Source organism: Perognathus longimembris, chromosome 3, assembly GCF_023159225.1.
Source record: "Perognathus longimembris pacificus isolate PPM17 chromosome 3, ASM2315922v1, whole genome shotgun sequence".
NCBI classification, from domain to species: domain Eukaryota; kingdom Metazoa; phylum Chordata; class Mammalia; order Rodentia; family Heteromyidae; genus Perognathus; species Perognathus longimembris.
Genome location: NC_063163.1, coordinates 122,922,105 through 122,946,055, shown reverse-complemented (window position 1 = coordinate 122,946,055; position 23,951 = coordinate 122,922,105). Strand labels below are relative to the sequence as shown.

Sequence of the window (23,951 nt, the reverse complement as noted above, 5' to 3'; positions counted from 1 at the left end):
CAAAACAGTAGCTGTGAAACTAGATTCCATTAGTTAAAGACTCAAAGTCTCTGCCAGCCTTCAGTCACAAAGCACTACTCACAGTGCTTTCTGCTACCGGCTTCAGAAGAACTCCACATCAATGTGGTTGCAACAATTCATCCTATGTATTTTTATTGGTACTTCATATAACATGGTCTCAGAATTGGTGTTATCCAGCACATGGGGTGTTGAAAATGCTATTCCTGCCCCCAACTCTTTGGAGTGTGTGGTGGGAGGTGGGTCTGATAGCGGGCCTGCGGTGCTACCATGACAGGATAATAGTGTTGGCACCTGCATAAGGATGCTCAGCTCATAGCAATGCCAGCTTTGCATACACCACTACCCCTGTCCCTAATTAGAGCTTGCCATTAGCTATTCATTTATAATAAAGTGTCCTGCTCACTGGAGCATGACAATTTTCAGAAGAGACTCTAGTAAGACTGCAGAATGGCTCTCCCTGGCGTATTCAATACCCCAGGGGCAGCAGGTAAGGCTGTTAGAAGAATGAAAAATCTAGCAGTGTTTGTCAGTCCTTCTGTTGGGAGGAGATGGTACTGCTCAAGGCAAAACACATTAATCATTTATAGAGAACTCAAATCCCCTCCCAGAAAATGGCACCAAACCATCCAACAGCTTTGGTTAAAATCCTGGGAGTAATGAGACTGTTGCTGTCTCCTTTTTTTCAGCCCTTCACAGCACACCCAACCCCTACCATGCACTATCTTCAATTTCCTTGACATCATCCTTAAAAAACATCTCTCGCTGTCTCCACAGATCTCCCTATGGTTCAAGTGTCATCCTTTCGTACATTCTCCCTGCCGGCTCCTCATTGGTCACCTCCTCCCCAATGGTTCCTCATTGGTTGCCTCCTCCATGACAACTCCTCATTGGTTGCTTGTATAATCTTCTATCACTTCACCCCCTTTAACTGTCCTCACATTACTTACAAGTAATCCAAATCACCTTATATTTGTGTTTATTTTTCTGATTCCCCTCATTTAGGAAGTAGATTCCAAGAGAAAGCTTTTGGTTCCTAGATCCTATTACATAGTAAGCATCCAAAAACAAAGTGTGAAACAGATATATGAATCTGTTAATAGGAACAATAGTTTCTACCCTGCAACAAAAAGAAACTCCATTATTCTTAATTCAGTAGATCTAACAAATAACTGATTATGGGGCTGGGAATATGGCCTAGTGGCAAGAGTGCCCCGTATACCTGAAGCCCAGGGTTCAATTCCCCAGCACCACATATATAGATAATGGCCAGAATTGGCACTGTGGCTCAAGTGGTAGAGTGCTAGCCTTGAGCAAAATGAAGCCAGGGACAGTGCTCAGGCCCTGAGTCCAAGTGCCAGAACTGGCAAAAAACAAAAAACAAAAAACAAAACAAAACAAAAACTCTGATTATATTGATAGGGAATACCAATGGAAATTTGAATGGCAGAATGAAATTTCTGGGTTATCTTCCTTATCTAGGTAAAATTTTCAGTGACAAATAGACTCCTTCAGACAACTTGAATGTTCCTTTCATCCACATGTCTCTAATAGGATAAAGCCTTTCATGGGCCAACAGGAACATGCTATGTACTTCCAGGACCAGAGCCTGGGACCAGAGAAAGAATATAAACAAGGCACCCATCTCCTTGTAACACCAACTGCTCCCTGGCTACCTTAACCCCGAACTTCCAATTTCCAGAACTGTGGAAGTCAAATTTCTATTGTATATAAGTCATGTGGGTGTTGTATCAGTGCCCACCACAGGTTCAGAGCCTAGTCTAAGGTGTTTTGTAATCACAGACTGGATGGAACAAAATAAGCCCACAAAAGGTTTTTTAAGGACTACTACTGGGGCTAACACTTTAGGAAGGTGAGGGGAGAGGGGAGGGGAGGAGAAGAGAGGAGAGGAGAGGAGGGAGCAGAGGAGAAGTTGGACTGTGGCTTAGTCTTACCAGAGACCTGAGGGAGTTCTGGAGCTGGGGTGGGTCTTCAGATTTATCCCAAGATGGAGTGTGGACTGAGCCTTTGTACTCCCCCTTGGACCAGTCTTTGGAAGTGGGGTGCTCTGGAAAGTGGTGTGACTGAGGGCCAGAGGGCTCTCTTGAGTAGAAGTGATCCCCACAAGAGATGCTGGGGTTCTTGGCTAGTAGCACTTGCATCCGCTGGGCAAGGAGCCCTCTGAGGACTCTCGGTGGTGATTCACAGTATCTGCTGTGGCTCAGAGCCTAGAAGAGATGAAACCTAACTCTCCCACAGCAAACGCAGAGGGAGGGAAGGAAGGAGGGTCTACCTTCCCTTCTCTGACCCCACATGGCCACTGAACCTTGGCAATCCAGGGCCACCTCATGCCATGACACTTAGCAGTTGCAGTTACTGTTTTTCAGTTTGACTTGTATTTTAGTTACACAGAGTGGTGTTTGCACACATGCCTCCACTGTGAAATGATCACCACAATCGAGCCACCAGACACCACACCTCGCGTGGTTACATTCGTCAAGGTCAGCCCTCGTGGTGAATTTTGAGTATGCACTCCTAATAACAACACGGATCAAGCTGTACACCAGGTCCCCAGAGCTTATTCATCTCAGAACTGCAAAGGCCCAGGGGTTGGGCAGTGGGGAGATTTTAAGCAAAAAGAACAAGCTTTCAGGAGATGCTTTGCTGTTTTTCTTTCATGTTTGCTTTAGTTTGTTTCCGACTTCAGAAACAGAAAGTCCTGTTTCTTTGTGCCCCATGTTAGATTGTGGTTTAATACTTTTCACTCTAATTCCAACCTGTAAAACTGAGCCTCCTCATTAAATGACTCTCCTCTATCAATATAAAAAGAGGTTGCTTCAGGTTATTGAGCTCACAAGGAAATATCTAAAAGGAACACTTACTCCAAACTCAACAATGACCGAACACTAGTGCCAGGAGCTGTTCTGAGGAACTCTGAGTCACTTCCAAAGTTTAGAAAAAAGTGGGAAAGTAATTATGCCAAGCTGTCTTACTCTTTCTCCTGCTGTTTCAAGTTCACTTTGGGTGTCTCCAGCAAACCATTCCTACTCCTTTGGGCCTCAAAGTTGCATGTGTAAAAGAGAGCTGCAGGCCATTCCTGCACTCACAGATCTTCTTGTATACAGGATTCTGAATGTTATGGAACACTCCAGGAAAGTTTTGATGCAGGTGGCCCAGAGATTACCCTTTGGGGCCACAGGTAACACCAGAAAACATCCTAAGCTGTTGTCAGAAATAAATTTAATTCTAAAACACAATAACAGGAGTCTCTGGGAAGGAGACCCAGGATGGGGAAGCAAAGTTCAGATGAAACTGCACTAACTGTCACTGGGCATCTGTAGAGAGCTATGGCCACCAGAGCACAGACGAAGAGTGCCTAAGTCACGTGCCTGTCTCCTGCTGCTGATGCTCCCACTTTACCATCTTGCTCCACTGTCCCAGTCTGTAGAAACGGACTTGCTCCGCACAACTTCTCACCTTCCATTGTCTTGTCTTGTCAGTCAGCCTCTTTCTTTAGATCTGGAAGTCAGTTTGTAGTGAATCACAGATGAAGGTACAATCAGTCCATTTCTAAGGGCTGAGAGAAGAAAAGGTTACCAGAGGACTGGTGCTGGTAAGGCAGGACTCACAGAAACCTACATGGGACCCATTCTTGATGAATGGTTTGTCTAGTGATGGAGAATTCTTATCCTGATGCTCAAATGATTACAGTAAGAAAACATTGTTCCAGAAAAGATGTAAAGGACAGTGATCACACTAAAAGCTGCTTGCCTTGGCTCCAAGGCATACATGGTTATGTGTGCAGCAGAGAAAGTAGCTCCAGGAAGAGGGCTGAGGACAGCCCCTGTGACATCCTGAAGGGCGGCGACACTGCTTCAGGGCACGGCAGCCATGCAGGAACTCCTGGAGAAAGCAAGGTAAGCAGGCACGCGCTACCCACCTCACTTGGTGTTCTGCACTGACACCTGAGCAATTATTACCACAACTTCTGCAAAGTAAGAGTGTGGTTAATGAGGGCCCATCAGCACTGGCTGGACAATTTTCAAGTGAAGTCAAATTTCAATACATGATTTTCTACCGCTTGCTACAATGATTGTTGAAGATTGGCACTGCTGGGGGGTGGAGCTGGGTTGCTCATCCTCTTTGGGGTGAGGGTCCCTGAAGAATCATTCAGAACTGCCGCAGTCCACAGGGATGGGGAAGACAACTTAGAAAGCAGCGCCTCTTTCTCACTATCCCCTCCACAAATGGACCGCAAGACTCCAGGGGGGTCCTTTCCATCTCTTCTACTCAGTAGGAGAGATGAGCTAAAGACGCAATGAGATAAGAACTAGAATCCTGTGTAGACTGCTTTGAAAGGTTTTGTGTACTGGGGCTTCAGTTCATGTTTGTATGTGTCTGCTTTTTTCTTATTATGACTTGAAGGAAAAATCTAAAGTCTAAAATGAACCTTTGTTTTTCAACTTGGAACTTCATAAATACATCAGCAGTGGTGTGTGTGCATGGTGTGTGTTTTGCAGTAAGCAATATTACAATTTTTGATATTTTTATTTGTTTCCTAATATATTTAGACATTTTAAAGGTTTCCTCAAAGAGGGGGGAAAACAGAAGAAAGTGGCTGTCTTTCAAATCGCAAATTCAAAAGCTGAAGACCCACCTTAGCACAAGCTGTATAGCCTTTTGTGGGGCTGAGAGTCGGGAGATAGGTTTTCCTTACATTTCCTTACTAGAATTTCAGTGTTTACCGATGACAAATGGTTGATTGGAAGGAAAACAAAGATTTCCAGAGGACCATTTGTGTGTAAAGAGGTACAAAGAGGTTTAGATAAAAATCTGTAGGTATAAGGTATGAAAGCAAGCAAACATCCAATACAGAATAATAAATGGACAGCTCCCACCATGAGCTCAGAGTAAGGATTTGAAGATGAGGTAAAACATGAATCTAGGGGACATTCCAGGATAAAGGAGTTAGGAGGGTGGAACTCCAGCAGACTGAATACTTCTTTGGAATCTGAAAAGCCCAGCCTCAGCCTCTCTAGTCTTATCAGTACACACGTCCCCGTTTTCTGAGCTCCATGCCTCTTTCAGTTTTTCTATTTCTGTTTTGTTAGCCATGCCACAGTTTTGATTCTTGAACTGAGAGTCACCAATATTTTTTTTATTTCTTTTCAGAATTTTAAATTTTCCTTTGCTACTTATATTAGCGTATACCAAAAGTACAAGGGAGTTTGACTGTGACAATGCCATAGATGTATATAGTACACTCTAAGTCCACTTGTTCTACTATATTGTCTAATCCCCCTCTTTTGTCCACCAATTTTCAAGCAGTTTGGTAAAATTTCATAAAGTTGAATTTCCTCTTAATTTATCAAGATATTTTTACTTTTGAGGATATTCCTAAGTATTTTAGATTTCCCCCTTGTTTTGTGCAACTGATACACAAATAAGTTTTAAGAATTGGTTAATATACAAACAAGTTTTAAGAACTGGTTTATACCCAAATATAGTTTTAAAAATAATGAGAAAAAACAAGGTTTCAGAACTTTATAAGCACATTCTGTTCTAGCTTCAAGAAAGAAGAGAAAGATCTCAGGAGTTGTAAGCCAGTGAAACTACTATCAATTCCTGGCAAATTTAAAAAATGAATTATTAAGTAGATGTCCTGATAGGGTGAGAAAAGAAAATACTGACTGCTTGAAAACAGTATGTATACTAAGAAAAATGTGCTCAAGTAATCTATTTTATTTCCTCCCTGCTTCTGTGAGACAGACAGAAGGAAGTATTGCTGCAGCCTTGTGCTTTGTGAATTTCAGCAGGAACTGCACAAATTCATTCCAGACAGGTGAGACTGGAGAATTGCGGAATCATGGGGCAGAGCACCCCAGGTAAGGGGATACCCTACAATGGAAGGCTTTGGCCCAGAACTTGTCAGAATGGTGGTGTGAGTTCCCTTCCCACTCCAACCCGGCAAAGAAAGGTAACTGTGGAATGAAAGTTAACACAGTGTAATCAAAGCAAGACAACTTCTTCGTCCATAACAGAACAGAACTAGATAACATGGAATTAAAAGACCATAATTCTAGTAGCAGCAGAATCAGCTAGGAATTTGAATCCTAGCAATCCATAATGCAGATGAGTAGGACATATCCAGCCAGTATTGGAAAGGACTGGATTTGCAGGCCCATTTAAAAGAAAAAGAGAAGCCTGGTGCCAGTGGCTCATGCCTGTAATCCTAGCTACTCAGGAGGCTTGGATTTGAAGATCATGGATCGAAGCCAGGTGGGGCAGGAAAGTCTGTAAGACTTCAATAAACTACTCAGAAAAGCTGGAAGTGGCACTGTGGCTGAAGTGGTAGAGTGCTAGCCTTGAGCACAGAGAGGCTCAGGGACAGAGACCATGCTCTAAGTTCAAGCCCCAGAAATGGCAAAAAAGAAAAAAAGAAAAAAAAAAAGGAAAAGAGAAACCCTTAGATGCTAGTGATTCCACAATAATGACCTAATAAAGGAGAATAAACCTGCTTTAGATGAGTATTTCATTCGTCGTATGCACATTCTGTTTTCATATTATTCTCTTCACATCTATATGTACACACACACACACACACACACACACACACACACACACACCCCTCTGCCAAATGAAATACTGAAAACAGTCTTCAATTCAAAGCAGGTGGTGGTTCTTGGCATTATGTTGCACCTGTTCTGAGTGTACAACTGGACAAGACGCTTTGTTAAGGTCTTTGCATGCCAGAGCCTCGGAAGATGTGGTACCCACCGGCAGAGACTGGAATCATGCTTGAGGTAACTTTTTATGAGGTGCCACCTCAGATTCTCTCCTGACTGCTGCTCAGCCATCATATCTGAAGTCTGCTATGTGTGGGAGAAACCTAGGACAATTGTTCTTAATTTATAACCACACACTTTGAGGGGCTGACCCTAAGGGCTGAGAGTCCCATCAGCCGCCAGATCACTGTTCAGCAGAAATCTGACTGGAGGGGCTGGGGATCTGGCTCAGCGGAAGAGCACCTGCCTGGTGAGCAAAAGGCCCCAAGTTCGGTTCCCAGCTCTGGAAAAAAACAACTAAAAAAAAAAAAAAAGAAATCTGACTGGATGTTGTGGTAAACAGAATTCTGTGGCAAGACGACAAGCACGGAAAACCTCGAACCCCCCCCTCCCCAGTCCACAGATCCCCATACGTTATTCAGATGACTACAACCCTAAGTCCAGTTTGAATGCTGTATGTGTGCTTCTCTTTAACATGCAGTTTCCAAGTTGCTGTAATGGAAAGGAGCAGTCTGTTGAAGGCCAAGGTATGGGAAAAAGCAAACAGCTCTGCCATTTTGCAGTGGGCTGTGTCCGGGGAAAGGTAATACCCTGCAAAATACACACAGGCCTACTTCCCTAGCCAAAGACCCGAGTTTCTCTTGGGAACCTTATCTCCAGGGCAGAACAAGCAAGGGGTGCACATATATATGTATATTTGTATACATATATAAACAAATATATGTGTATGTGTACACACATATATACAAATGTATAATATGTATATTCAATTGTCTCCCTTTTCTTTCCCTCCTTCGGTAAATAATCTGAGATACAATAAGGTTTCTAAGAAGCCTGATGTCTGTAAACACTTCACAAGGCAAATTTCTTTCTCCATTTTTCTTATTTCTTCTTACCTCCTTTTCTTGTTTACAATTTATTGGTATTTGTCTCAACACCTGACCCCAGGCAGCCAGTGAGCCTTTCAGACTCGAGACAGAAAAGCCCACATGGAACCATGAAAGACAATGAAGACAAAACCACTCAAGTGAAAAGAGCAATGGTGTCAGTACCACATTACTAGATTTTAAATTATACTACATAACCACAGCAAAAAGAGTATGCTATTGGCATAGAAATAGAACCAAAGACCTATGGAGCAGAAAAGACACAGAAATAAAATACTGCTACAGTTACCTAAGTTTTTTTGCAAAGGAGCCAAAAACATACATTGAGGAAAAGATAGCCTCCTCAACAAATGGTTCTGGGAAAACTGGTTTTCTACTTATAGGAAAAAGAAAGCTGATCCCTACCTTCATCCCATACAAAAATCAACTCCAAACAGACGATAAAAATACTCCAGTCAGTCAAGTGCCGGTAGCTCATGCCTGTCATCCTACTTAGGAAGCTGAGATCTTAGGATCACTGTTTGGAGCTAGCAGGCAACAAAGTCCATGAGACTCATCTCCAATTAGCTACCAAAAAAAGCTGGAAATGGTGCTGTGGCAAGTGGTAGAATGCTAGCCTCGAGCAAAAAAGCTCAAGGCCCTGAGCTCAAGCCCACGCCCTAAGTTCAAGGCCATGACTGGCACAAAAACAAACAACCCCTCCCCCCAAAACTCCTCACATTATTACTTCCAAAGAAGAACAGAGATTTAGAAATTATTTTATAGAACACAGTGGATGAATCTCTTCAAACATAACAAGATAAAAAGTCAACAGTCAAAATCAGTAGCTTTCCTACATATAATCACTAATCAGAAGCTGGTAAAGAAATCAGGAAGAAAAAGACCTCTTTTCTGAAAACTGTAAAACCCTGAAGAATGAAGCTGAAGGGAGATGTCAAAAATGTCTGCTCATTGACTGGCAGAATATCATGAAGATAGCCATACTGCCAAAGCAATTTACAAATTCAATGCAATACACATCAAAGTCCCAATGTCATTCTTCATATATTTTAAGTCTCAACTATAGATGAAAAGATGGAAAATGAATTGAAATATGTCAAAATATTAGCAATGTTAGGAGAGTGAGGGTGTAAAAGATCTTCATTTTAATGCCTTTTCCATATATTCTCATATATCCTGATGGGTAAGCAGGTACATTTCTATAACTGGTGGGAGTTTGTTTAGAAAATAAGAAGAACTATGCTATCAAAACGAGCAAAAGGAAGTGTTACTCTTTTCCACAATTTCTCCTGACCTTGTTGAATGTGTCTAAGGAGCTAAAATATTGGAGGTGTAAGATGAAAGGGTAGGCAGCCCGTATCTCAACAAAAACAAAGATTTTAAATTTCCATATTTTATTATTTTTCAGAATCACTTTAGAATCACTGTTTCTTAGACTGAAGTCAAAAGGATTTTTATCTTCAACATTTGCCCTTCTGATAACAATCTTTCCTGAGTTTTGATTCTGTTCTGTACTTTCTACTTTTTCGAAGAATCAGCACAGTGACTTGAAGTTTCTTGATCAACATTCTTGATTAAATGAAGGTTATTAAAATGTCAAAGGCAGTCCTCATATGATGCTAAGAATTAAGTGATTCTAAACTGACTTTTAGCATTCATTTCCCCATGTTCTTGTCCCTCTCTACTCTCTTTTGTACTTGCCAGCTTTACTCCCTCCAGTGGCCAAGGATAAGCCTTGGGGGCCTTCCCTGAGAGGCTCATGTCTTCCAGCCTTGGCCCATGCCTTGTGGTGCCTTTGAGAGGCACTGGGGAGTGACTGGACCACCCCTACTGGAGGGGTTACTCCATTGATGATGAAGGGGTAGAGTTAGGGTGTGATGGGGGTAGGACACAAGGGCATCCTGCGCCTTCCTATGTCTGTTCCTTGACCACCAGACATAGTATCTTCTCTACCGCCTCCTGTTCCTCCTCTGCCACCTCCTCTACCACCTCCTGCCTCCTCCTCTGCCACCTCCTCTACCACCTCCTGCCTCCTCCTCTACCACCTCCTCTACCACCTCCTCTACCTCCTCCTGCCTCCTCCTCTACCACCTCCTCTACCACCTCCTCTACCTCCTCCTGCCTCCTCCTCTACCACCTCCTCTACCACCTCCTCTAGCATCTTCTCTACCTCCTCAAGCCTCCTCTACCACCTCCTGACAGCTCCTCTGTCATCTGCTCTACCTCCTCCTCTAGCACTTTTTCTACCTCCTCCTGCCACCTCCTCTCCTCCTCCTCTAGCACTTCCTACCACCCTCTCTAGCACTTTCTCTACCACCCTCTCTACCGTCTCCTGCTACCTCCTCTAGCACCTCCTGCCTCTTCCTCTACGACCTCCTGCCACCTCCTCTAGCATCTCCTCTAGCACCTTCTCTACCACCTATTCTACTATTTCCTCTACAGGCGTGAGTCACCAACACTCAGCAGGAAAAGCTATTGTTGATGACTTTGTAAATGAAGGAAAAAAGACACCTAGAAATGAACAAAGATTGTCCCATCTCGCCCTATTCTGAAATCTACCCCCAAAAGAATTTGTTGCTAAAATGAGTGAACACGAGATATTTTCTTTCCCTCATCCCCAGAGATGGTAGCAGAAATGGAACTGGTGAACAGGCCCAATTCAAACAAAGATATCTGCAGGAACAACACTGGGAGAGACACGAGATTTGTTTTGGCAAACAGGAGAGGTTTATGATTGTTTTCATTTCTTCTCTGGGAGCCAGCAGGCCTCTGGCTTGAGAGGGCTGAGTGCGGCCACCACGTGCTGTACGTTTTCTAGAGTAGTCCCAATGGAAAACATCTAATCTTTCGCTGCCCATGAAGAACAATACCTCCGTGAGACCATGGGTCCCTACTTCTAATTCAGAAAATAGGGTCACTGTCACGACAGAAGTCTGCTTGACATGGTGGAAAAATAGGGGTCAGTCATGAACTAAAGACAACCTGGGGTATTTATTTTCTGTGGAATATAACTCCTGTTATATTTGAAGCCAAGTTCTAGTTTGACACTTAATGGGTTTCCAGCGTGATTTTTGAACAGTCAAATTTCTGGATGCGTCAGCACCACCCAGCATGTCAACGGTACCGAGAGGGCAGAGCAGGGGGCAACAGCTCACTATTCGTGAGGTGTGTGTGTGTGTGTGTGTGTGTGCTATGGTGAGCATTCTATGCACATGGCCTCACTATTTGTGAGGTGTGTACTATGGCCAGTGTTCTATGTACATGGACTATTTGTGAGATGTGTGTGTACTATGGTGTGCATTCTACACACTTGGGCTCACTATTTGTGAGACGTGTGCGCTATGGCGAGCATTCTATGCACATGGGCTATTTGTGAGGTGTGTGTACTATGGCCAGTGTTCTTCACATGTGGGCTAGTCCCATCAGAGAACACTGTTGCATGCTCCTTCTTGCAGAGACAAGCTCAGAGAGATGAGGCAGCTTGCTGACAGTCACGCAACCAGTGAGGAGCCGTTGGGTCTGAAGCATGGTGGACCCCAAGAGTTCTCAGTAGGTAAATACCATACATTTAAACAAATCCCACATTTTTGAAATAGGAATACTAGGGGTCAGGACACTGGAAGGCATAAGGCCCAAGTTTAGCCCAGTGAGAGCAGAAAAGCAGAGCACACTTAAAATGCTCCGTCGAGGGCACCCATGACCGTGTAGCCGGTTAGTGCAAGTCCTTGGCTTGGAAGGAGGAGAGGAAGAGGATAGGCGTTGCTGCCTACTGTGAAAGCCATTGTTTTTCACGTAGGGACACCACCTTCGTTCCTAGGAACTTCCAGGAGGGTGATGAACACTGTGTACAGATAGTGATTCTTCAGTATGGTAGAACCATAAGGTTCTAGAAGCACAGAAACTTTGAGAGATGGCTTATTACCTACTTTTGGAAAACAAATGACCCAAAATGTAATGGCTTAATATAACAACTACTTATTTCTGTTGGATGGTTTGTGGGCCAGGGATTTGGATCAGGTGAGCTGGGCAATTCTTTCTTCCCCATGGTACTGACAGAGGCCCCTGGGTAATACTCACATGGGGGCCGTCGGTCTGTAAAATGCAAGACAGCATCACTGAAGATAAAGAGACTCTATTGGTCAAGCAGGTACAAGTCTTTCCAGCCTCAAGGAGAGGAGACTTTTGCCTCAGTTCTCAACAGAGGGAGTCCTCATATATAGCTGTGTTTTAAAACAGACATTCATCTGTGTTATAAATTATTTATTTTTATCATATATGCAGAATTCATTTACTGTGTTTTTCTTTCAAAGTCTCAACCTATTATAGTATCAGGCTTAGCTCTTAAGTCTAGGATCTTATCATCCAGATTAGTTCTAAAAGCTGACAAACTGCTTCAGGTCTAGTTTGTTGGATATATTTCTTCTTAATCGGAAAAACTATAAATTAAAAGGACAAATTTTCTAGCTTTGTCCCCACAAAGAAAGTGGGAAGGAATAGGAACATTACATTGAACAGTTATACTGGAATTAAAACAGAAGGAACACATCAAACTAAGTATGGAGCCAGCTACTGGCAGATGGATCTGGAGATCCCTGTAGCTTGAGGGTATCCCTGGGCAAAATGTTTGTGAGGACCCACGATCTCAACCAATAAGCTGGGCATGGTGGCATATACCTGTAATCCCAGCTCTGTGGGAATTAAAGGTAAGAGGATCATGATCTAAGGACAGTTCTAAGCAAGAAATATAAGACACAATCTGAAAAATAACTGAAGAAAAAAATCTTGGGGTGTGGTTCAAGTAGTAATGTGCTTCCCTGGGAATTATGAAGCCCTAAGTTCAAACATTAGTACTGCAGGAAGAAAACAAAGAGAGAAAGAGAGGAAGGAAGGAAGGAAGGAAGGAAGGAAGGAAGGAAGGAAGGAAGGAAGGAAGGAAGGAAGGAAGGGACAAACCAAGCAAGCACATAGCAACCTCACCCACTGGCTCATAGCAGTTCTGACATTCAATCAAGAACATGTCTTTCCTTCAAGCAAGAGAATGCTGCTCCATGACTCACAGGTCTGTGCTCTGGTTCTCACTCCTACCCTCTGAATCATTCTCATGTATATTGACAGTTGAATAATTTTCTCAGTGTTTCTTGCTCAGAGACGATCACAGACTCAAGTCTTTTCTCTCTGTATTGTTTCTGAATATTTCAGTTCACATGGTTACAATTCCTTTAAGACCTTGTGGGTTTCTTAGTCTTTTTGTGCTGATATGCTAAAACATCTGAGGCTAGATTTATAAACGACAGAAGTTTATTTTTCCAGGTTCTAAATTCTAAGAAACTGTGGTCAAGGTATCCTGAGGTGCCATGTCAGGTAAGGCAGAACCAGGTGGTGTTCAGAGAGCAAGAGACTGAAGGGCAAGAAGAACCAACACCATTTATTCAGACAGAAGAGTAGCAAAAGCAGACCCTTCTCCTAGGCCCTTTCAACAGGACCCTTCATCTCATCTGTCAGAGCTCTACCTACGTCATTTAAGGACATCTTGAGGACTCTGTTTCTTAATACTATCATACCGGTCATTAAATTTAAGCATATTAATTTTAGGGAAAAATTCTGATTGTAGTGGTTTCTTGTGCATCAAATGTAAACGTTCAGTAAACAAAAAGCCACAGACACAAATATCTTCACGATTCATTCTGGGGGTCTACTAAGAGACAATGTTTTGAAAAATAAAACATTTTAACTGAGAGGGCAGATGGAGAGATGCCCTCAAGAGTTCTGGAGACCTCTTCATTTGACTAAGAGGCACAGAAAGCTCGGGGCGAGGTCACTGTGGTAGAATTCATCTAAAGAATGAGTGAGCATACAGGGTCCAAGATGGCTTTCCTCACTTGCCACTGCACATAGAGACTGCCGGAAGGCTGGGCTTAGCTGAGACTATTGTTCCAAGTGTGATGGTGATCTACCATAGCTCTATTTCTTACCTGGAAGCTCAGGCCTCCAAGAGAAAAAAATCCAGTCGATTCTCAGACATCAGAACTGAGAGCTGGAAGGAACACGAGTGAGGTCAAGGGATAAGGTGAACAGGAGCGGGAACAGCAGAGGCAGAGCATGGCCCACAGGAGACCTGAGCAGCTTTGGGGCGTGTGGGGGAGGCGAGGGGCAGCCACGTGGGATAAGGCCCACAGGGATGGGCGAGCCGGGAGCCCGCTTCGGATGCACACTTGGGGAGGTGTCCTTGCATACACACTCATCTCAGCCCTCGTAGGGGGTCAGAACGACTCATCCACCTGACACGACGTCCTCCGCCACACCAGGCCTTGGCACCTGAGACCTGAACTGACCTGCCAAGTGGGCCAAGACCCCCGGAGTGAACACTCCCAGAGATGACTGGCAGATGCCTACCTTGATGCAGGGCATGCAAACCGAGGTGCACAGGCTGGGGGGCAAGGCCCCTGTGTATGGAATGAAGGACAGGGAGAGCAGGCGAGGGGCGCCCCAGGTCCTCAGGGGGCTGCACTGGGATTCCAAAGAGACTGAGGGTGCCGAACTTGAATCCGCTCTTCTTCGCCTGGAGGAGGCTGTATTGCCAAGGTTATTTCGGTAGACCCTGTCTTAAGAACAGTTAGATACCTTGCTTTATACTGTCTGTCAAATGGTATTTGTGCTCCATTTTTACTATTATTCTGTGAAAGTTAAAAAGCCTTAAACACTGTTCACACTGAGCTAAGGAGTTTGTGTTATATCCTGAGGTCAATACAAAAATATTAAAAGGATTTTAGTTATAAAAATAGATGATAGGGAACCACCTCTCTCTGGGTCACTGGTGCAGAAGAGAAGGATTGTTTGCGCCACGCTAAATACTGTTAAAATACTGTTACTCATAAGCCTTTCTTGTAAGCACTATTCTTTTTCCTTTAAGCTTTCTGAGATGTTAGAGGCTGGGAAACGTAACTCCCTAACTGACAGCTGGGAGGCCCTTCTCCAGGCCCTGCTGAGTGCAGGACTGCCAGCCACTCTTCCTGACCACAGCTTCTCTGTACCTGCTCTCTCTTTGCCCCCAGGCCAAGTAGCCCATCCATCCATCCACGAGGATTAATTATTAATATCAACTTCATAGAAATGCCTTTCCTGGAATCAACTGTTGGTTACTACCATTCTCCCATCACAGTCCCTTGCCTTGCCACTTACTGATTGTCTAGGGTTCCCCCTAATGTGGCATTCTTCAAAGACAGACACAGTGCCGTGTGTAGTGTGTATAACATCATGTGGCACAAACTTGTGGTGGATGGATAGATACAGATGGATAAACATGACAGACGAAACTATTTATCCTTCTGAAGTAAAAGAACTGTGAATCAGTGTAGTCAGCAGGATGGACTGGACATCTGACAGGGCTGGGTGGGCAGAGCCCATTCCTAGGCACTGGCTAAAGCAGTTTATAGCTACCTCACGGGCCTTCCCTGAACTTACAGAGATTAGTGCTGGCTTCTTGAAGCACTACATAAGCAGAAGAAAAGAGGTATTTGTAACTAACACTAAAGAAAAGTCCATTTGTTCTCAAGACACTGGGCATGCTGTTTGCCACAGTGGGCTCATCCCTACATTTTCTTGCCTCTCACAGGGGTCATGCAGCAGCAACGATGAGCCACTTAGCTCAGACACACCCGTCCAGGGGGCTTGGGGAAACATTAACGTCTACTTCTTTCCTTATCTTCATGAGTTAAAAAAAAGTCGATTAAAAAGAAGGGAGAGCATATGCTTATCGTATGTAGCTGTGTGTTCTTTCTCCTTCCTTTTCTCTCCTCTCTCTACTCTTCCCTCTTCTCTCTCTCCTCTCCATTTCTCTTCCTTTTCTCTCCTACCCCATCTTCATCACCTCCCCCACAGCCTCTGGGGCAGAGATGCCCTCTTTGCTCATCTTCGTTTTCAATTCTCTTTTCCCTGGGTTTGGCATTGGCACAAGGGGCGGTACTGCTGGCAGAGATAAGGGGCTGGCTTGAAAACAGAGGCCTCTGCCCACTTTGGAGCTCAGCTTTCAGACTGTGAGACTATGGCTAGGGCCATCAAGAGTCCCAAGGACCAAGTCTAACCTAGGTCTTGAGATGGGGAGCTGTGGTCCCTGATTCTATCTGATTGCTGAGGGTCCAAGTCCTGCAAGTGGGTTGAGTTCAGGGCCCAGTTGTGGGCAGCTCTCACCCTCATTAGGCCCGGTTCAGCATATGTCCAATTAAATGAGAGAAAAAAATCCTTAAAAAGTCATGTGGCAAAGATTAATGTCCAAGCATTGCCACACCGTTTACAGAACTTAATGCTAGAGATAAGCCTCAAAGTATGCAATAAGAAATCATTTCTTCCATCTAGCAATACAGGAAAACTTTATCTATCACATGAAGAAGAAAGGACAGGAGGCAACAGGCCCCAGTTTGAGAAAATGTATAAGTATTTGGAGAAGACACAAAGTGAGTGTGTGGTTAGGGATACATTTTTTCCTACTAAATTTTAAGGTTACCCTTTCCAAATTTACAATAATAATCATGTCTAATTTGTATAGGCAAAGTATATAATTTAAAATAAATTATTTCTGATTCATGTGGTTCATATCTCTGTTCTTATCCATTTTTGTTTTTCTTCTTTGTCTCTGTTTCTGTCAATTCTGAGGTTTAAGTGCAGGGTACTGTACTTGGTAAGCTGTGTCTTCAGCCCTAAATCAAGTAATACTCAAGCACTTACTATGGGACATGGAGAGATTATTAAGAAATGATTTGCATGGAGACAAGAACATAGGCTCACACTCCCTTTACAACAGAGCAGAGCCTGTTTCTGGAAGATCACCCTGCTTCATGCTCCAGGCCATCGAGCATGCTTTCTCTTTCCGGCCCTTTATTTTAAGTCTTTTCTCCATTAAGACTACAAAGATCTATGGTTGTTATGAAGATTCAGACACAGAGCCACATAGGAAGACCTGGAACTAACGTTATGGATTAGGTCCTGATTCACACTCCGAGTCCAGGAACCACAGCTTTTGCAGCCATGTGGTGTCTTAACATGGCTTATGGTGCAGGGGCCAGATATAATCGTAGGTTTGCACAGGAAGGTGTGGATGGAATCTGTCTTTAGGCATCCAGGGGCCAAGCGGCTCAGCAGGAGACAGCAGTGACTTGCCTTGTGGCAGAAGCGATATGAAGACAGAGGGCTTATGGGTGTTTTCAGCTTTGGGGTGCTGGGATAACACTTTAAGAGGGACACTATCTGGAACTTGTTCATGGAGCAGTAACAAGACTTGATGCCATCAGGATGTGAGGGAATGGATTAATAATACATGAAGCATGCTAACTATCTTCAGACACAAAAGCAATAGGTCTGTGAAAGGAAACAGACTTAACTCTCTGTATCTTCCAAGTTTAGAGCCACAATAGAAACATGAATGGGACGGTTTCCAGCAGTTAAGAGGATCATTTTATAGCCATGGTAGCTGGCCAGGGATGGAATAAGGAACTCTGAGGCAGGAGGAGGGAATGTCCAGCCCACAGGCCCAGCAAAGCCCATGAAATCATTTGTTCTAGCCCTGCCAAGGCAACCACAGGCGGGGCCTGAAATTCAATAAATCTGGGACCTTTTTTTTCCAAAGCAAAATTTAATAAACTTAGGCCTGCCAATGGTGTTACAAATATCAAATGGCCCTTAACAGAAAAAAGTTCCCCACCAGTGAGGGCAGGAGTTCTGCTGTGTGCCAAATCCCAGATGACTCCTCACCCACGGAAGCCACGCATGCCAAAACTGAGAAGAGGTTCAAGTGCGAAGTGGATAGGCTACACAAACTTACGTTTCCCAGCCAGAGGATATGAGTTCTGTATAGTGTGAGAAAATAATTGCACCATTACCATCATGAATGACAACAACAAAATCAAAACCTGTTCCCTCAGCTGAGCACACACTGGCCAACGCCATCACCACTGGCCATGTGCTCCAGACATAGTTCATCTATTTTGGGATACATTGTAGGTATAAAAATACAGACCAGATTTACTAATAACTTATAGAGGTTTCATGTTGAAATGATCTTTTAAATGTATTGGGTTAAATAAAATCTGCTCATAAACTTTATTTCACTTAAAACAATAACGTGGTCACACAGTTGAAACGTTAAGGTCACCCATGTGGGTGGCCACCAGGGCCCTGGTTCGCAGCCTGGCGCACGACTCACATGCAGTCTTTGGACACAGCTTCTGCTGGGCTCCCTCAAGCTCATCGGGGCAAGCGAGGTCTGAGGTAACACAGGGGCTTGCAACAACCGTGATCATAAGCTGTGACAGGAACAAACTTCGCTGAATTCAGAAACAAGCCTAAGTAGATGAAAAGGTCTCAATTTCCTAAACCACTCAGCTCAAGTACGAGTAAGAAATGCCTTGAAGTTGCAGTTGAACCTGCCTGCACACTTCCTAAAACCAGTGAGCAACATGCCACACTGAGTAATTACACTCAGGTCCTTGCTTCTAACCAAGTGCAAAGTAGTTACCAAGTCTGTGTGTTTTGGCTTCTGGCACAGAGACTGTGTTTAGTGAAAGGAGCAAGTCAGCACTCTTTTCTACTAAGCAAGCATGAGTGGTGTTGCCTGCTCACAGGTGGGCAGAATGGCCGCAGCACATTAAGACAACCCAAAGGCCTGACTTCCTGCATGCCGTACCCCACAAAGGCCTTGAGGAGGAGGCATGCAGCCCTGCGTCAGGAGGCCCTGCACGGGCTAGCCCTGTGAGTTATAAAATTCTCCTCAGGCCTCAACCCTTCATCCATGGCACAGACACGATGCCACCTGCCTCACAGGTGTACAGGAGAGGAAGTCACAGCTGTCATCTTACTTCCTGCCACAGAAGCAAAACTTTTGCAAAAGTTCTCGGAAATCTTTGACTATCTGAGAGGTCGCTGCACAACAGCCAGGAAGAGAAAGCATACCATTCTGCATCGAGCTCTATCTTGTCTTCTCCCAGTGTTCTTTCTCCGCCTCAAACCCAGAGAGTCTGGTCATGGGCTCACACTTGGTTCAGGTCATTCACCACCGGGGAAGCGCTTGTGCGGTGCTGAACCTGGGCATGCAGCAGAATGTGGTTGAACCGCCGAGACAGGAGCAGCCCAGGGCAGGTGACCCTCTTGTGTAGACATCTGAAAAGTAGACAACAGATGACAGAACTGAGGATGAGCTCCAGCTCTCGTGAGAGGCTACTCTAGTCATTGCCCCACCACGAAGGACCATTCCTGACTGGAGTCCATCCCTACAAAGTTTCTCCCCTGCCATCTTAATTATCCCCTCTTAATGCCCACTTTTAAAGCCCTTCTGAGCTAGACCTCCCCAATCCTGAGAGGCTAGTTCTATTTTTGGGGTGGAGGCAGTACTGCAGTTTTGAATTCAAGCCTTGCACTTGCTAGGCATTAGGCTTTCAGCCTTTAAAAAAAATCATTTTTCAAATAAAGTCCAGTGGTTTGACTCAGAGCAAGCCTCTTACCTATGGCCTACCATGTAGCTGGGGTCACAAATGTGTAGCATTATTGAAATAGCATCTGCTAGCTTGCTGCCAAGGCTGACCTTGAATCATAATTCTCCCATCTCTGCTTCCTGAGTAGCTGGGATTCTAGAAGGGGTATACAATGGGGTCTCCTCCAGCAGCCCAGTGCTAAATGCTTTCCTCAGGAGAGGGGTCACTGCTATTAGCAATTGGGTGGGTAGAGGAGAGCTGCAGTTCCTGCTGGTCTCCCCGTCTCCCCCACCAGCTGTCCCCGTCAGGATGGCAGCTGGGGCAGGCAGGGCTCTGGCCAGTTTCCTGCTGTAATGCTCCGTGGGCCCTGCTGAGTATTCAGGTTTTCTTTAAAGTGCTGCAGCCTTTGAGAGAGGCTACAGGCAAAGCAGGCACGCTGCCTGGCACATTCACCCGGGGGCCAACAAGGGCCCAAGCTGCAGGAATGTTTTTCAGGACACACTGACAGCTCCAGCAAGTGAGACAGCAGGCAGAGTTTCTTCCAAGGTAGGGAGCATTAAAAAAGGGCTCTAGTTTGTGTTTTGCTCAAAGCCACACCGAACATTTGCTGCATTCTCAAGCACATTCACGAAGCCGTGCCCGTGTGCTCTGCCTGCCTCCACTCTACGTGAAAAAGAGTTTTGCCAGAAAACGTTAGGAAAGATGTCATGTCCTCCTCTTCTTCACCGTTTCTTCTTTCTTGACTGATAAAAAGTGCCTCAGAAAAAAGACACAGGCTTTAAAAGTTAAGAATAAAAATAATATGGAAAAAACCTTCCCAGGCTCGGCTCATTTGAGATGAGAATAAAGGTAGAGACATTTGGTATGCTGACTCTACTATCATAGATTTACTGGCATGATAGATAGCCAGGGCCGGGAGCCAAGGGTGAGCTCATGCAGTAATTTCTGTGCCTCTGTGAGAGTGGGCTCAAAGAGAATGCAGTCCAAATCACTGCACTGCACACGCTGGCAGAGATGGTGGCGGCAAGGAAGGAAGTCCTCCTTAAAGCCAGCACGGCTTCTCATCATCACCCACAGCCTTCCCCTCGCCCCGAGGAGCTCCTAGCCCGTTCCTACACATGTGGGACCAAAATGTGATGTAGCCTTGGGAATGTGGTAGAACTTTCCAGTGGATACGAAAAGAAGTTTGGACACTGTAAAGTCCTACTTGTACACCTTGTAAATTATCAACGTAAAAACAGTAGACATAAAAGACATTTTTTTCAACCTGAACCAAGCCCTACTTCCAAATCATTCAAGTGCTCTATGGTCCCCAACATCTAAAAGGCCCAACAGGAGTACTAAGCTCAACCTCTCAGCACTGGAAGGGTGTAGAGGGGGCTGCCTGTTGTTCTCTGCCTTCTCCACACAGAAGACTAACAAGCTTCTGTGACTTAAGCACCAGAAATAGCAACACAAGGAGAAAGTCATGTCTTCTTTTCTCTGGAAGCCTTTGGCTGTCCTGAAGTGTGTGACTTTTTTCCATGACACCTATCACACCCCTCTTGCTGCAGCTGGAGTAAAGACCTTGCTTTATGTTTCTGACGTGATTGACATCTCCCTGCTTGCTGCCTCCTGTGAGTGCTAGAAACGTTCAGAACATGGGAATTTAAGCTCAAGCACCTGGCATGTAAGAGATATTCCACACATAATTGTTGAACAGCAAGTTATGAATGTATGAACGTGGCATGTAAGAGATATTCCACACATAATTGTTGACCAGCAGGTTATGAATGTATGAACGAGTCACTGAATGGTTCAGGATAATGAGTGCCTAAAAATAACAGTTTATTCTTCCCGAGATAAAGTAGAAAAATAATACAAAAGTCGGCTTACAAGTCTCCATTCTTGAATGATAGGTCAGTTTCCCATATCCTCCATTTGGTCTTCTTGTAGTAATCTCAACATGGCTCCAAGCACTGGCTTACTAGGTACACTCAATTTAGGGGAGACAACTGGGGTCCGATGAGAGCCAGGCTTTCCAAGAGGAATTTCATTTCTAAGAAGTATCTCAGGCCAAAAACTTGTAGCTATAGGCATCTCTGTAAAGGAATGATCTTCTCAAACATGGTTGCCACTCCATTCAGAGGTAGAGATCCTGTACAAAGGATAAAGTTCTATACTTCCCCAAAGCTGTGCCTTTTAGGAAGAGATGCAAGGCCTTGCCTCTCTGCCTCTGCCTCTGGCCCTGCAGACCCTGACTCCACCTGGGATATCCAGTCTTTGCGGGAGGATACCCTGACCATTGCCCACACTGTCTGCAAAGGCCCCAGTCTAGCTCCTGTACTGCTTGTAAGCAAGGAAGGTGTTAGCATGCCATCTCAACAGAGCTTAGAATCTATCTGGTTGTGGTAGTTATGACCTCATGATTATCTAATAAAACTTGGTCTATTGTGTAATACTGTGCTTTAGACCTTACTTGTTGAAAAAACCTGGACTAGGGTCATAATCTGCATCCTAGAGAAAAAAACAACAACCCAGCTATCAGCACTTGACTGTGAGCTGAAAAGTTTCTCCTTGAATAGTCTTTCTGAGGACCAAAGGTAACGTTGGGACATATTATTGGAAGGTAGGCTGTGGAGAAATGCCTGAGTGGGCAGATGACTAATGCATCTGGTCAACTGGACATCTCATGGAACAATTTTATATTTTTGTCATTGTCTCTGCTCTGAACTCTTTCTGTTCTCTTAATAATGCCCTGAGCACATTCTAAACCCTATCAGGTTCCATGAATGCACTTAAAAAAAATGAAAGTCTTATCTGGCTTAAATTTCTCAAATATAACTAATTTGCTATCACTAACTCCTGCATAGCCTGGGCTTACGGCATTGGAGTGAGAAGGAGTTGGTTTTCTCATAGATTTCCATGGACTCCGTAGAGTCAGGAAAGGTGGTCCAGCCTTTCTCTACTTAGTCCTGTGGTGGTTGAGGTTGATTGTAGAGAGAGGGCAGCAGGCAGTTGGTCCTGCTACCTTTCCCTCAGGAAGCCTGCTTTTGTGGTCCTGCCTGCCAGCTGGGGCTGGATTCTTGACTACCCACTGTGCTGTACCAACATCCATTCTTATCCTCAGGGATGACATGGAGCTCTGTGGCCAAGGGAATCAGCAGAGGAGTCAGAGGCCAAGGTCCAGCCCACCTTCTCTACTTAAGACAGTGATATAGGGAAATGAACCATGGTCTCTGATTCCATTGGGTCAAACTCCTTAGGGGGAATCGATGTAACAAATGAGTAATGGTACAGCCAGTATCTATAATTGTACACAAGACAAAGCAAGCACTCAAAATCTGCCGTTGTTACTAACTACGGAAAGAGGCTACTTAACTCAAAGCTATGCTTAATTACTGAGCCAAGGAGGAAATATCTTGTGCTTGTCCTGTGCAGTAATGTTGGTGTGGGCATAGGGCCCCTCTCTCTGCTCCCTTGCTTGTTTTAAACATTGCATTGGTCAGGGTTCTTTCCTCCATATCCTTGCTTCTCTGGGTTTCTCAGCTTCTTGTGGTCTGCTTGCAACCTTGAGAACTTGCACAAGTCCAGGCAAAGCTACTTCTGTCTCAGGAACTGACATCTATCATCCACTCCCAAGTGAGTTACCTCCACTCAAAAATAGTCCAGGTATGCCCAGAAGGTAGAGCTCTGAGAGAAGCTGTTTATCCTGCAAACTCCAAAGGCTTCCACTCAGCAGTTTCCTGTCTGTCTGAAAACCCAGGTCCAGTCAGTCATTGGTACTTCTGCATCCCCCCACCCCCCACGCAGGATCTAACACGTATCTTAGATAACTGATTTGTCAGCAGTCAGCCATGTACTTTGAGTTGTTTATCCTATGTGGGTATAAAATAATACCTCTTTGCCCATGCTTTCCCGTTCAATCTTCCTTGTGACCAAGAAGTATAATAGCCATGTCATGGTCTGAACCCTGCCTACTCGTTAACCTTATCTCCCTGAGCTCCAGTCAAAACACATTACAGATCGCAGACAACCATACTTGCCACACCCCCAGACTCCATAAACATTCCTCCTTCTGGTAGAACCTCCCCTCCCTGTCACTACTTCCACTTCTGACAAAGAGCACTACTTTTCATGGAGTCTTTTCTGGTCTTGTCCACTTTTCCCCCACTTCAGGTATAGTACCCCTCCCTTGGCTCTTCCACACACTGTGGCTTATGCTACATAAAAAAAGAAAGCACTTCATAGTTGTTAAACACCAGATGATATCAGTGGGAACTTGAATTCTGGACTCTACCCTTCAGTAATAAGAAGTCACACCCATCCCATCTGCTCTGGCTGCTAACAGAGGCCAAGAGGAGAGGACGCACCTCCCTGTTCCACTAGCACTGTGTGAGAGGAAGATTGTTAGAACGTAATAATAAAAAAATTAAATTATTACTGTGAAGGTGATGTACAGAGGGGTTACAGTTACATAAGTCAGGTAAAGAGAACATCTGTTTTTGGACAATGTCACCTCTTGGAACATAATGATTTTTTTTTAAAAAAAAAGATCCAGAGACTCATTACATGCCACTCAAGTTGTTCAGATTTCAATAGAAAATTCCCTTATACCAAGAACCCACAAAATTTTACCTTGAGTGAAAAAGACAATGAACAAGTGCATCATGAGAAAAAGCACAGACCTTGGAAGTGTCAGACATGATGTTAATGCAACCACTGTGAAATTCTGTAGTTATGACAAACATGCACAAGAAATGAACAAAATAGAAATGCCCAGTGAAGAAAATGGCAGCAGTGATACAGAAGACATCAAGACA

At 44.4% G+C, this 23,951-nt stretch overlaps 1 long non-coding RNA gene across 1 annotated transcript; it reads right to left on the bottom strand.

The window, feature by feature from the left end:
• Positions 1 to 2,416: 2,416 nt before the first annotated feature.
• Positions 2,417 to 21,915, bottom strand: LOC125349702. The gene is made up of 3 exons (XR_007210560.1): positions 21,904 to 21,915; positions 19,876 to 19,880; positions 2,417 to 3,595 (listed from the first exon to the last, which is right to left on the bottom strand). It is a non-coding gene; the product is annotated as an uncharacterized LOC125349702 (long non-coding RNA).
• Between the last annotated feature and the right edge of the window lie 2,036 nt (positions 21,916 to 23,951).